Here is a 15,240-nt window from a genome sequence, read left to right on the forward strand (position 1 = left end):
CATAACTCATTCACACTAGAGGAAACCATGGTTGGGCAAGAGATCCCATGTTCAATAAACCATAGGATAACCCTACTCAAATGTTGCCTTCCAAAGTACAATGTAAGTTCATATAAAGCCGAAGGTATCTGAAGATAGTGTATCTGAAGAAGTGTTCATACACACGAAAGCTTATACCAAGAACAAACTTAGTTGGTCTCTAAGGTGTTACTGGACATTTTTTTATATTTTTATATATATTTTGACTGCGTCAGACCAACACGGCTACCTACCTGAATGTAAGTTCATGTCTCTTCACCAATACCCTACACCAATTTTCATTACCTCTCATATGTATATGATGGTAGTATCAATAATACATTCAAAAATCTCAAACAATTTCAAAAGCAAATAGTAGAGAGTTTCTCTACTATTTTAGATTCTTAACTCCTAGTTATATTTTTGAAAGAAAGTTAGTAACAGAGCTACAAGAATACTGAACAATGGCAAGCATACAGCAACTGTTCAGTTCTAACAGCTCCCTTTTAAGCATCTTTTTTTTAAATCAACACTGCTGATTCTTGAAGTAACTATCTTACTACATCACACTTCTGAAGGCAGCTATCAGCAACTTTCCTGTGCCATTACTCAAATTACAAATTGTTTGCTATATTTGATGAAAGGCATATACACAGCTCTTAAAGAGATGTGAGAGGATTTGCAACATCCTATTATCTCCGATCTGTAGGCAGCAGCATACCAAATATTTCTGTCCTTCTGAAAGACCCACACTGATGCTTTGAGATTCTTGCAATAGTGGAGGAAACAATATTTATGGAAATTTCCAACTTCTTTGAATGTTTACACATATTAGTATCAAAACCAAATTAAAAGATTCATCCTTTGTCACCAAGAGGCTTGTTGAATCTACAAACTGAATTGTTGCTTTTGATGTCTCTTCTGATTCGTCCTCAAAAACTAGAAATCGTTTACATGAGAACACACTCTTAATACCATGCCATTTACTTGAAAAACAGGATATGATTACATCACCCCTGGAAATAGGACTACAGTGACCAGATGCAATCAACAACAGGGGCTCTTGAACATTTAATAGTTGTGAAGAGAGAATTTCAGCAGGTGCAGTTGTTAGTCAAATCACAGCATTAAGAAAATGCCACATGCATGCCATAATCCCTCCTTCTACTCAGTAACAAAGACCTTTAGAACTTTTCAAGGCAAGTGAATACATTTTTACTTTTTGGGGAGAGGAACAAATCTCCTCTCTTAACATTAACTGATGTTCCGTTTAAAGCATTTAAATAACTGTTTTGGTTTCACAAAAAAATGATGCATTTTAGTGATTCAGAATGCTGCAAAGCTGCCTTGACTACACGGTGGGATACATGCTGCTACACAAACACAATGCTACTCAGTTATAAAGAACTGCAGCATCACAGATCATTGCTTGTATCACAGAACCCTGAACCAGCAAACTGAAACACAGAAGTGCATTTATACACAATGAAGAGCAGTGTTGTAACTTAGCTTCATATGAGACTGTCAGCAAAAGGGAAGCCAAGGATTGTGATATCAGGCCCTGCAGCTGGAATGAAAGCAACTATGATACACTGAACAGAATTGACCTCAGGCACCTGGGTTCACTTCCCAGTTCAGCTACAGACTCAGTAAGGATAGGAGAAATAATTCTCGCCTCAACATTCAGTAAAGCACAAATGAAGAAAAGTTGAAAGGACGAACAAATTAAATAAGATGTTGCTGGCCTTGATCCTTTAAATGGCGGACAAGTTATAAATTCTATCATTTAACATACACAGAGGGTGTCATTTAAGAAAGGAGTGTGGGGAGGGAAGAATCAAAGCTAACTACTTCCAGATGTGGGGGTGGGGAGGGGGAGTGGAAAGCTTGCAGTACGGATGTTCATCATGAACAATGAACTCTGAAATCTCCACTGGCAAACTTTCTGCTTTCAGCTTAAACTCCCTTCCAATATCTTTATTATGGTACTACATATATTGCCAGAAACTCAACTGCAGATCAACAGTACATGAGCCCAGTATTGGTATTATAGCCTATACTACTGGAAGAAAAGTAGTTTCAGTTAAAAAAAAAAAAGTACTTCAAGTAATACAGAACTGCCTAGTTCACAATATCCCTAGCTTTGTATGTTAGAACTGGCCAATATACTAATCTAGAACAAATAAATGCAAAACCAGCAATATATTTAAAAGTTAGAAAAAGAGAAGCATGGGCTGGGAGGAACGACGCACAAAATTCTGAATTAATTTTACTATATACACATGATCTGGAAATGAGTTAAGATTATTTTGCCCCTGTGCCCATCTCATTGTGGGGAGAGTGTGAAGAAGAGAGGGTGATTCAGTCCATTTACACTGGATTTGGATCGTTTCCTCCTCAAAATCTTTCAGAAAAAACCTGCCTTGGGTGAATAACACACCACCACCACCGCAAAACACACAAGCACACATACACTCCCCCTCCTTTCGGAGGCTACCCTTTCCCCTGTGGATCGATCAGGCAACCTGAATTTTTTTTTTACTATTTGGCCAAAAGATGCGCACACGAGAAATCTCAGCAACTTCCCTTGCAGCCTTCCCACTCTCACACACAAACACACACCACTCCCCGTGTTGCTTAAGATGCACACGCCGACTCACAACTCTCCATGCTACAGGTTATAAGCGTGTTTCGGAGACGGATGCATCCCAGACTGGAGGGCCGCCCCGCCCTTTTCGTATTCTTTCCCCACAAGCGACCCCCTTCACACGCCCCAGAGGCACTTAAGGCCTACACGGCATTCCTCGTGAACTCCCGTGGATCTTCCACACTTCGCAAAGGCTGGGTCAGGAACGAAACACGGAGGCGGGGGCGGCGGCCGGGTGTGGATCACCCAAAGGAAAGGTTTATTATTTTTAGGTAGCTTCGTTTCCTCTTCCCTGCTTTTGTTGGGGGGGGGGGGGGAGAGAGAAAGAAAGGGGGGAGCGGCTTGGTTTCTCTTTCCTTCGCGATTCCAGAGAGAGAAAGAAATCAAAAAGCCCCGAAGTTTGCAGAGCTCGGATGGGCCCTTTTGTTAGTGGGAACACACAAAAACCACAGCGACTGGCGTGCAAATCACAACACCTCGGGGGACGCTTCCCCCTCCACACACACACACAACTCTCGCTCCCATTCAAAAAGCCACGGCCACTTCACCTTTGCACCCACCCACCCCTATACACACCCCCTGGCGGAGCCCTGCCCCACAACCCTCCCCTCCATCTCTCTGTGTGTGTGTGACATAAAGAGACCCTCAGGGATGGAAAACTCCCTGTTTACATGTTATTCCATTGCCTTCCCTCAGGAGGAGGAGGGCGCGCCTTTCGGAGCCCCCACCCCACCGTCACCCCATTCCCACAACCGCTTCTTCCCTCCCCACACGCATCCACGCTCCCTTCCAAACTGGCCGCCCCCGCCTTTCCTCCTCCTTTTCCCCTCACGGCTGAGGGAGGGATGAGAGACTCACCCGGCGAAGCCCTGAGGCGCCACGATCATAAGAGCCGAGCGTCCATTCGCCCGCCTCCTTCGTCTTCTTTCCTTCCTTCCCTTCCCTTCCCCCGCGGGTCGTTCCGCCGGTCGCTTCCCTCAGCCGGAGGAGGAGGAGGAGGAGGAGGAGAAAGCTGCTCCTTCTCCCGCTTCCCAGGCCGCTCCGCCCGTCCCTCAGCCAGCCGGCCTCCCTCCCTCCCGGCGCGCTGCACCATGGGATGCGCCGCCGACGCCGCCGTTGCCCTCACATATATACACATGCAGACACGCGCCCGCCCTCGCGCGCGCGCTCTCTCTCTCTCTCCCTCGCCTTTCCCTCTCCAGTTCGTTCCCGGCGCCTACAACATGGCCGCGAGCGACTGCGCGGCGAGGGAGCGGGAGCGCGCGGCCCCGCCCCACCCCCGCCTCGAGCGAGGGGTTGCTGAGGGCGAGGATGGCGCGCCTCCGCCCAACGCGCGGTCCCCTCCTCACGCCGAAGTATCCCCCACTCACACGCACACTCTGAGGGGAAGAAATCAGGAACTTCTCCTCAGGGGGTGTGTGGGGAAAGTTCGGCAGGTAGATAGATACCTGATAGTACAAGAGCTTTGTTAAACGGATTTTGGTTTCCCTGCGAATGTCCCGGTCCTCAAAACACTCTGCACTTCAATTTTACTCAAAAATTTCCTTCCAGTAGCACCTTAGAGACCAACTAAGTTTGTTATTGGTATAAGCATGCACACTTCTTCAGATTTTTCCTCCCTACTATGGCAGACCAACACAGCTACCTACCTGTAACTTCAATTTTAAGAGTTGTCAACAGGCTCATCTCAGCTATCTGCCAATCTCCCATTCCCACCACCCTTCTGAGTAATACCCCTCCCCACCTTCTCTCTATATAGAAGGATCTGGCAACTTCTGTTTCAGTGTATCTGAAGAAGTGTGCATGCACACGAAAGCTCATACCAAGAACTAACTTAGTTGGTCTTTAAGGTGCTACTGGAAGGAATTTTTTAATTCAATTTTACTGTATGCTTGTGAAACAAGGACCATTTATAAACGCCAACTCCTGGAAAGATTCCATCAAGGGTGTCTCCGAAAAATTTTGCACATCACTTGGGAAGACAGGCGAACTAATACCAGTGTACTGGAAGAAGCAAAGATCGCCAATGCTGAAGTGATGATTCTTCGATGTCAACTTCGTTGGACTGGTCATGTTGTGTGGATGCTTGATTGCCGTCTTCCAAAGCAACTACTCTATTCCCAACTTAAAAATGGAAAGTGTAATGCCGGCGGTCAACAAAAGGGGTTCAAAGACTGTCTCAAGGCAAATCTAAAAAAAGTAGTATAAACACCAACAATTGGGAAACACTAGCCTGCGAGCGCTCCAGTTGGAGAAGAGCCTTTACCAAAGGTGGACTTTGAAGACACTCGAACTCAGGATGCAAGGGAAAAATGTGCTAAGAGGAAGGCACGCTTGGCAAACCCTCACCGTGATCAATTTCTGCCTGGAAACCTATGTTCCCACTGTGGAAGGACGTGTGGATCCAGAATTGGCCTCCACAGTCCTACGGACTCATTGTCAGTGGCATAGCGTGGGTTGTCAGCACCCGGGGCAAGGCAAGTAATTTGCGCCCCCTAACCCGTGGATTTGCGCCCCCTAACCCCCAGATGTTGCGCCCGGTGCGGCCGGCCCCCCCTGCACCCCCCACGCTACGCCACTGCTCATTGTTAAAACCATGTTTATGGAAGACAATCTTACTCGGCTATGAGTGATCGCCAAAGAAGAAGTAAGAAGAAGATACCTGAGGAGGGAGGAAGGGAATATCTGCCCGCTTTGTCAGCGTGTGTGTTTATGTGTGATTACATTTTTACGCCGCCTTTCTTCTCAAGGAGCTCCAGGTGACATAAGGCATCAGCAGCAGGAGGAGAAGCAGAAGCTCCCCTACAATAAAATAAATAAAATAAAATAAAATAGAGTCTTACCAAGAATTGGAAGGGACCACATGGGGGCTCAAACCCACAAATATCCTTGATAAGCGAGGACAGAAACCGGCCCCCACCCACCCAGTACCCCCACAGGGAAAGAAATCACAACAACATTTCCTAAGGGTGAAGGGGAGGAAAAGAAAGGCTGGCCACTGTAGAGGTACCTGTGAATAGCTGCTTGCAAGAAAAGGGTTGTAAGAAAAGCTCAAGAACTTTGCCGCTCCCCCCAAAAAAGCTCAAGAACTTTGAGCAAAAAAAAAAGAAAAGAAAGCAGCTTGACAACTTTGCAAAAAAGAAAAAAGTTCAACTTCTCTGTCCGGATTTGCACTTTTTGACATATGGCAACCCTATACTGTGTGTGTGTGTTTGTGTATATGTGTATACACACACACACACACACACACACACACACACACACACACACACTGTATATATAATTGCATTTATATGCCACCTTTCTTCTTTCTTCCAAGGAGCTCAAGGTGGCATACAGCAGGAGGAGGCAAGGTGGTAGAGGCTCCAGACTCTCCTACAAAAAGTAATAAAATATTGTTAATTAGTATCAAGCACTCGTTAAATGAGGACAGAACCCCCCCCCCAAGTAAAAATTTTCCCACAGAGAAAAAAAATCACAACTTTCCCTCAAAGGGTGTGTGTGGAAAGGTTGACAAATATATAGGTAATTCAGATAAGAACAGTGAAAAACATAGGGAAAAACAATCATTAAAAAGCAATTAAACTTTAATAGAGTTTATCTAGATGGATATAGATAGATTAGAAACATACAGATAATGACCATAAAACAGTACAACACCAGCCCTTTCATTGAAAGCTGGTGGATGGAAAGCAAGGAGGGAGCCAGTCTGGCTTCTCTAGGGAGGGAGTTCCAAAGTCTGGGAGCAGCTACCACCAAGAAGACATATTTATATGCCAACCTTCTTCCATGGAGCTGAAGGTGACGTGCTTGGTTCACCCACTGCTCTTTTTTATACTCACAACAGCCCTGTGAGGAATTCTAGGCTGAGAGACGGGGATAGCGACTGGTCCAAGGCCACCCAATGAGCTTTCTGTCCGTGTGAGAATTTGAACTCTGGTCTGCCTGGTCCTAGTCTGACAAACTTGCCTCTACACCATGCCGGCTGTCCAAGGTACCCTCTGCCTGGAACTGTTTAAGAGGATAGGGCACCCATTTTTGCACCCATGTGGGACGTGGGTGGCGCTGTGGCTTAAACCACAGAGCCTAGGACTTGCCGATCAGAACGTCGGCGGTTCGAATCCCTACGACAGGGTGAGCTCCCGTTGCTCAGTCCCTGCTCCTGCCAACCTAGCAGTTTGAAAGCACGTCAAAGTGCAAGGAGATAAATAGGTACCGCTCTGGCGGGAAGGTAAACGGCGTTTCTGTGCACTGCTCTGGTTCGCCAGAAGCGGCTTAGTCATGCTGGCCACATGACCCGGAAGATGTACACCGGCTCCCTCGGCCAGTAAAGTGAGATGAGCGCTGCAACCCCAGAGTCAGCCACGACTGGACCTAATGGTCAGGGGTCCCTTTACCTTTACCTTCCATGTACAAAGGTATAGAAACCTTACAACAGTCAAGGGTGAAAGACAGAGACGGGTGGCCCAAAGTCACTTTCATGGCTGCTGAATGGCCATTGGAAGCCAGATCTCCCAAGTCCAAGACTGATATGCAGCCCACAAATTCTCAGTGGCACACTGCGCATTGCACATCTCTGCTTGTTTATCCAGAAGTGAAAACCCCACTTTCATTCATACGGGCTTTAAATGCAGTCCTAACCATGTCTCCTCAGAAGTCCTATTTAATTCTACGGTTTTACTCCTAGGTAAGTGGGGTTAAGATTTCAGGCTAAAGAACACTAAGCAAGTCACTATCTCTCAGTCCTTCTTCTGCAATATATTCTGCAATAATAACTAATACTGCAGAAGCAAGACAACTGCATTTACTAACAATGAAACAAGAAGAACATATCCACAGGTGCTATAAAAAGATCACCACCGAGAGGCATAAAGCAATTGAAAGGGAGAAAATCTCTTCTCCTCTGCAGTAGCAAAATGAAGTTGAAGTCTGAAATGGGTTGGGCGATTTCCAAGAGCAAGCTATTCTTTTTAGCTCCTGTGGATATTTTCCTCTTATTTTCATCAGATAACACAGCACCTTAAAGAGCTCTTGTAAAGATTACCAAGATAGGGGTGTGAAGATTTCAACACTAAAGCACCCTATTAATTATAAATATATAATTATTGTTAGCTTATTTGCCTTACTGCCTCTGTTTTAGTTTGGCTACCGTACTGCTGTATGACTCAGGGTTATGACTCTGGCTTTTCCTAGACTGAGTAAATAGCTGCCTCAGGTGGCACAATTCAAAGGGGAGCTGTCATACCGGAAGCAGGATACAGTATATGTCCAGATTCTCATGCTACTTCTGAAATGTCCTGTCCAACCCCTTCAGCCAGGAGCAAAATTATGAAGTGTCTTTTTTACAGCAAATGGAATGTAGCTTATATTTTACTTTTGGCATGTCACTCCAAACATTGCTACAGTCTCAAGCGACAAGGGATCCACATGAACTAGACTTTTCCTTGTGATCACCAGACCAACTCTGTATTACAAAGAGGTCTGCAAACATGACATTGAAGGCTGGCAACATCATGCACACCATGTGGGAATCCCCTGCAGTCAACCACAGTGCCTGGAGATAATCAGTGAGGTCCTGTATCCACAGCAGTGACCAGAGGAGGAATGACTACTGGGAGGAGCACAGAAAGAAGAAACGCCATGGTGCACCTGCATCAGCGCAACCAAATGCCTTCATCTGTTCCAGCTGCAACAAAACATGTCTCTCCTGTATCGGTCTCTACAGCTACAGCAGGCGCTGTAACTCTCCAAAGGTTTGACTTCAGCCCTGAAGGCACATTCTTCCATTGTCTCCTGAAACAGACAGGTGCCAGCTAACCAGGACACTTAGAAAAAGTGCCACTGTGATCATGTAGCTCATGAAAGTGTATGAGCTCAGCAGCCCCACACAAAACTCAAAGTACTCACAGGGGTCCACTTTTTCATTGATATTTAGCTACACCCTCAGCAGCTCAGCTCAGACTGTACAATGGAAAACCCTTGAGACAGGTGTTATTTGGAATGCAAGCAGCTATAAACATAAAAAAACCACTTCCCTATACAGGACAACCTTCAGATGTTTTCTGAAGGTTGTATAGTTACTTATCTCCTTGGCTCGGGGGTTGCAAAACTCCATACCCTCCATCATTTCTCTGATGAAAATAGGTACATCCTAAGGGACGCGGGTGGCGCTGTGGGTTAAACCACAGAGCCTAGGACTTGCCATTCAGAAGGTCGGCGGTTCAAATCCCCACAACGGGGTGAGCTCCCATTTTTTGGTCCCTGCTCCTGCCAACCTAGCAGTTCAAAAGCGCGTCAGAGTGCAAGTAGATAAATAGGTACCGCTCCAGCGGAAAGGTAAACGGCATTTCCGTGCACTGCTCTGGTTCGCCAGAAGCGGCTTAGTCATGCTGGCCACATGACCCGGAAGCTGTACGCCGGCTCCCTCAGCCAATGAAGCATGATGAGCGCCACAACCCCAGAGTCAGCCATGACTGGACCTAATGGTCGGGGTCCCTTTACCTTTTTAAGGAAAAGCAGGACATTCAATGATCAAATCAGGAACCAGGATGGCTTCTGTAAATCCAGGACTATCCCTGGAAAATAGGGACACTTGGAGGTTCTGAAATTCTAAACCAGTTGCAACCACTGAACAAACTTCAGTGACATCTTTGCACGTTTCAGTGGTAGTCACAGCCTAAATTATAAAGACATTCACTGACATTTACTTGGTCTGTATCCAAGAGCAAAGATGACAGCATTTTCACTAAACAGAGCTTGTAAGAATACTGACCCAGGAGGAAGCACACCAAAACTACACTCATCAATGAGAGGTGGAGCTTCATGCTTTAAATTGCAAGCTCCATGCTTTAAATCCTTCACAGACAATTTGCCTTTTCGCATACATGGTGGAAGTACATGGTTCTATCTTGATTAGACAAGCGCCAAGTGATAACACATGCCGTTTTGCAAATGTGAATTATGATAGACTGGTCAGCTTGCATTGCTGTGGCACTAATACAGGAGAACACAATGTTTGAATTTATACCAATCTTTTTATTCCCACCCACACCATTATCTCTTTTAATTTTCAGCCGTTTAATAAACCTGCAAATCCTTGTGCTATATTGGTATAAACAATAAAATAATAATGAACTTAATTACAGCATAACATTAATTATCTTTTCCATTACTGAATGAGGATGTGGAGGGAGGGGGGGAGAACAGCTTTATGCAGAAAATGAAAATAGTAATCTAGTATTTTACAGCTTAGCAGTCTTGAGCTGTACTGCAAGGGAGTAAATATTCATTAAAACAGCCAAGGCTGATCAAGCTGAAGGGAGACAAGTTATTTGGAACTGCAGGCCTATTTCTCTGAATTGAAATAATGTGGATTTTAAGTCGGGGGTGGGGGGAAGAGTTCAGTAAGTTAGAAATATAACATTAAAATCCACAGCGAATTTCTTCTCCACAAGCAGATAACTTTAATACATATTAATATTAAAAGAGATTTCCCCTCGAATGAAGGTGGCTGTCAGCTTGATCCTCCAAGTGGCTCATTCTTCTACATCAGTGCTTACACTCCTGCAAGTAAATAATTTGGTATTATAGTTGAAGACAGGAGACGCCCAGCTGTTCACTGTGTGAGCTCTTTCTCAATGTGTTTTGCATACACTGTATTTTCACTTCTTCATACATGGCTGCGGTAGTATTACCGGGTCACGTATGGGAGTCCTCCTATACTACCGAATCCCTGGAAAATAAGCTGGAATTGGGGCAAAGGGGCTTTGATTATTTCTTCTCATACTTGCTATAAGAATGAAAAGGACAAAATGAAAAGAAACCAGTAATTAAAGCGCCCTCTTCTGGCCTTTGCAAACAGGAAATGTTAAACTAAAGGCACAGAAGCCCTTAAAGGCCTGATTAAGCACATCGCCTTTCCACAAAAATTGCCATAAGTCAGGTATAAAAAACATGGGAGGGCAAAACACTGCAATGTAAACAAGCTTACAATTATGTAATCTGGATGCTCGGGGTGTGTGTGTGTGCGCGCGTGTGTGTTTGCGTGAACAAAGCATGTGCATTCCAGAAAAAGAGCTGGTTTAGAAGCAGCTTCATTGTGGAATGCTCAGGAGGCTCTTATGTTACACTCTCCAGAAGTCTTTTCAGTATGCAGGATCCCCTACTATACACCGGCCTCTGCCTGTCATTGTGGCAACATTAAATTAAGGCTTATACTCCGGTGTCACAGCGAGGAGCACAGCAGAGAAGTCTACAAGAATGGATTACGGGGAAGTGAAAGCCATGAAACACGCTTATGTTATGTGTAGATTTGTTCGCGTCACTGTGGATTTGAAATATAGCTAAACAAATTCTCGGGATGCCATGGATGCTGTCTGGCATAAGAGCTGAAGCGAGAATCCCAGTGGAAAACAAAGTTAAATCGGCAGTGTAAAAGGGTTAGCCACTGCCGTGTTGCTGCGGTTGCGCGAAGAATACACAGAGGGCTGGTGTTCACGCAGTGGGGACAGAGGCTCAGTTCCTTACGGAAGCCGCCTGATTAGTTTTTGCGATTGGCTTAACATTTCTGAGGCAAACGTTCCTTAATTGGGAGCACAAAAATAATCCCAGCTCAGACTCCCAAGGTAAAAAGGAGGGTGGGGGCAGGTAATGAAGAAGAAAATGGAACCGGAAATTCAAACAAAGCACGCCTGTTGAATAAAAGGGCATTTTGAGCGGGATGACGGGTTTAAGAAATCTATACTCTGACCTTTTCATAATTGTGGACTGCAAAAACCAAAAATGTTAAGTCTATAGCAAGAACAGAAGGCAGCATCGTATAAAAAGTATAGTAGAAAGGAGCCTGGCAGAGGAATTGAAACCACCAGAACTGTTGGCTGTAAGGGCATAATGGGGAGAGGGCAAACAGAGAGGGCCCGTGCTGATGGAAAAAACCCTGTGCCAGCAGAAACACATCTATGTGCCCAAGGAGAGCATGGTGATCGAAAGATACGTCCATTGGTAATTAATTGTGCAGAAAGCCTCAATATTGGGTTCACCATGGTTGAGGAATGGGCATCTGTTATGTACTGAGTTGAATAGGATTCAAAAGGCAGCAGTCTGATTGGTCCTAGAACAATAGGAATCAGCATGCAGCAGTCTGATTGGTCCTAGAACAATTGGATTCAGAATGCAGCAGTCTGATTGGTCTACAGGAGCCACCCAATCCAGCTCCAGGTGGAAGTGAACCCGCAACCTGATTGGCCTACAGGTGAATCCCGGAATTAGCCAATCACATGGGGCCCATTGTGTAAATAATGTATATAAAGCAGACGTTCTGGGGGAACTTCCATTCCTCCTCACTACTGTGAGCTGAATAAAGAGCATGAAATCCACACTCACCTCTATATTTCAGCATCTGTTGCTGGAGGACTGGAACACAGGCTGGGCATCCCATGCTCCTGAATTTCAGAAGCACCTTCTGCAGCATGGGGATGTTGCAGTTAGTGTGGAGGGGCCAAACATCTGGCACAGTGCCTCATACACATCCCTGTTGAATTGAAAGGTCTAGATCAGGGTTTCACAAACTTGGGTCTCCAGCTGTTTTTAGACTACAACTCCCATCATCCCTAGCTAGCAGGACCTGTGGTCAGGGCTGATGACATATTTTGCAAAGAGCTGTATGCATACGTAAACACATGCACAGAGGGAGACCTCCAATGCTTGCACTAATTGAGCCAGAAAGTTGTTTCCTGCATAGTGACTTAACAGCTGAAAGCCAGTTTTGTACGCAACATAAACAGCATTTCCTAGGGTGTTAGGTTTTGACATTCAGTTGTGTATAAAGTGTGAAGAGTTTCGTGCTTTCTGTACCCGAATTTTCTACTCCAGGAGGCAACATCTGCAATTTCCGTATGGTAGCACTGCATAAGCCACATGTCTTGATTTGCTTGTGCGTATAATAAATTCATGTGGCACTGTATCAGAAGCACTTCAGCTGCATGGTCCTGTAAACGTAATCAATCTGTATTCTACTGTTCCTTCAGCTCCCGTTTACATATCTGAGGGCTGAGAGAGCCTCTACCAACAATAAGATGTATAAAGGTAAAGGTAAAGGGACCCCTGACCATTAGGTCCAGTCATGGCCGACTCTGGGGTTGCGGCGCTCATCTCGCTTTATTGGCTGAGGGAGCCGGCGTATAGCTTCTGAGTCATGTGGCCAGCATGACTAAGCCGCTTCTGGCAAACCAGAACAGCGCACGGAAATGCCGTTTACCTTCCTGCCTATTTATCTAATTGCACTTTGTGCTTTCGAACTGCTAGGTTGGCAGGAGCAGGGACCGAGCAATGAGAGCTCACCCCATGGTGGGGATTCGAACTGTCGACCTTCTGATCGGCAAGACCTAGGCTCTGTGGTTTAACCCACAGCGCCACCCGCATTTTTCTCTTTAAGTCAAAGGCTGTACAGCTGCTTTAATCAATCAGGTGCCGTCCAGAGATTTTGGAATACGATTCCCATCAGCCCTAGGTAACACATGTTGCCTAGGGCTTATGGGAGTTGTATTCTAAAACATCGGTTGGTGAAGGTTTCTGCACTTCACTGAACCAAATGCGTTGCTACTTTGAAACCACGCCACATTGCTTGACTTCCTTCTATTTGAGAAAGCTAAGTTTTGGATGAAATTTGGCACAACATTGCAGAGATTTCAGGAAAATCTGGGCTTGTGCCTAATAGCAGAATGAATACATTTGCAAACGAAGGTTTTTTTAATGCCACACACAGCAATCTTCCCACGCCTGATCTTGTGCAGGACAACAGTCCTCAGCATGTTTACCTGGAAGTAAGCCCCATGGAACATAGTGGGACTTAATTTTTTTCTAAGTATGTCCAGTGGTGTCTGACAAAGGCATATCTATGACATCCCCTTACACAGGTTTTGCACATTTGACTGTCATTGTTGTTGTTGTTGTTTAGTCCTTTAGTCGTGTCCAACTCTTCGTGACCCCATAGACCAGAGCACGCCAGGCACTTCTGTCTTCCACTGCCTCCTGCAGTTTAGTCAAACTCATGCTGGTAGCTTCGAGAACACTGTCCCACCATCTCGTCCTCTGTCGTCCCCTTCTCCTTGTGCCCTCCATCTTTCCCAACATCAGGGTCTTTTCCAGGGAGTCTTCTCTTCTCATGAGGTGGCCAAAGTAGTGGAGTCTCAGCTTCAGGATCTGTCCTTCCAGTGAGCACTCAGGGCTGATTTCCTTAAGAATGGATAGGTTTGATCTTCTTGCAGTCCATGGGACTCTCAAGAGTCTCCTCCAGCACCAGAATTCAAAAGCATCAATTCTTCGGCGATCAGCCTTCTTTATGGTCCAGCTTTCACTTCCATACATCATACATGACTATAGTATTCTATGCATTACTATAGTAGCATTCCTCAAAGAATCTAGGTGAACGGGCAAGGAGGCTAGCTGTGTTGCAACACTCTTTTCCTCCCAAACATAAAGGGGTTAATGCCATAAAGTAAGCTGTCCTGCCAGGAATAGCCCATGTCACTTTCCCACACCTTAGGAAGAAATGGACAACCAAGCCTCCTGTTGTATTCAGTCTGTATGTGAATTCAGTGTGTGAGGAGATCTGAGCTCCTCCCTCCAGCTGCTTTCACCAGCTTCTCCCTCTGAGAAGCCTCTTTCGTTTCAGAGAAGAATGGAGCCTGAAACTTAACATTTTTTTCCATATACCAATAGTTTAGTAACTTTTACCATTTTGTAACCAAGCAACGTTCTCCTGCCTGTGCATCTTTTTCTGACTGCTGTATGGAAAAGCACACAAATCTGACCTTTGAAGAGTTTTGTAAGTAAACTTACCAAATGTGTGGTCTATGCTGGCTTGGTCGTGTCCAGAGAATGGAAGATGGCAGGATCCCCAAGGACATGCTCTATAGGGAGCTGGCTTCAGGCACCAGGCCCGTTGGCAGACCAACTTTGTGCCACAAAGATGTCTGCAAACATGACAAGAAGGCTGGCAACATCAATCCCACCATGTGGGAATCCCTTGCAGACAAGTGCAGTATCTGGAGACAATCAGTCAGGTCATCCACCAGAGGAGGAATGACAGCTGGGAGGAGTGCAGAGAGAAGAAACAACATGGTACATTTGGAACAGCAAAACTGGATGCCTTCAACTGCCCCAACTGCAACAAAACATGTCTCTCCTGCAATTATTAGAGGCCACTCAAATCAGAGAATAATCAAAGAGTGGGATGGTGTGAAGGAATACATGAAAAAATATTGTTCTGGAATTGAAATATTAATAGATAATGGGTAAAACGTGCAGGGGTAAGCAAGAAAAGAACAATAGAATTAATGGAATAATTATTAAACTATAACAACACAACAAGATGGAAGAAGTAAAATACTGAGATCACACATGGGTGAGGGGGAGTGGGGGGGCATGTGGGAATCTTTAATATTATTTATAATATAAATTTTCTAACTGTGTTGTATTTCAATACAAAAGGAAGCCTAGAGTCATTATGTATATTTTAATTTAGGTAATCTATGTAATAGGCTTATGTTAGAATACGAATATGGATTTTGAATTTG

At 45.1% G+C, this 15,240-nt stretch overlaps 1 protein-coding gene across 1 annotated transcript in view; it reads right to left on the reverse strand.

The window, feature by feature from the left end:
• The window catches only part of PTK2 (protein tyrosine kinase 2), a 206,681-nt gene extending 203,082 nt beyond the window's left edge, over window positions 1–3,599 (reverse strand). The window contains exon 1 of the mRNA XM_081204424.1: window positions 3,524–3,599. The gene's annotated coding sequence lies outside the window, so the exon portion shown is untranslated. The remainder of the gene's footprint in view (window positions 1–3,523) is intronic.
• Window positions 3,600–15,240: the final 11,641 nt, after the last annotated feature.

This window comes from Podarcis bocagei (genome assembly GCF_964188305.1).
Source record: "Podarcis bocagei genome assembly, chromosome: 8".
In the NCBI taxonomy this organism is placed as follows: domain Eukaryota; kingdom Metazoa; phylum Chordata; class Lepidosauria; order Squamata; family Lacertidae; genus Podarcis; species Podarcis bocagei.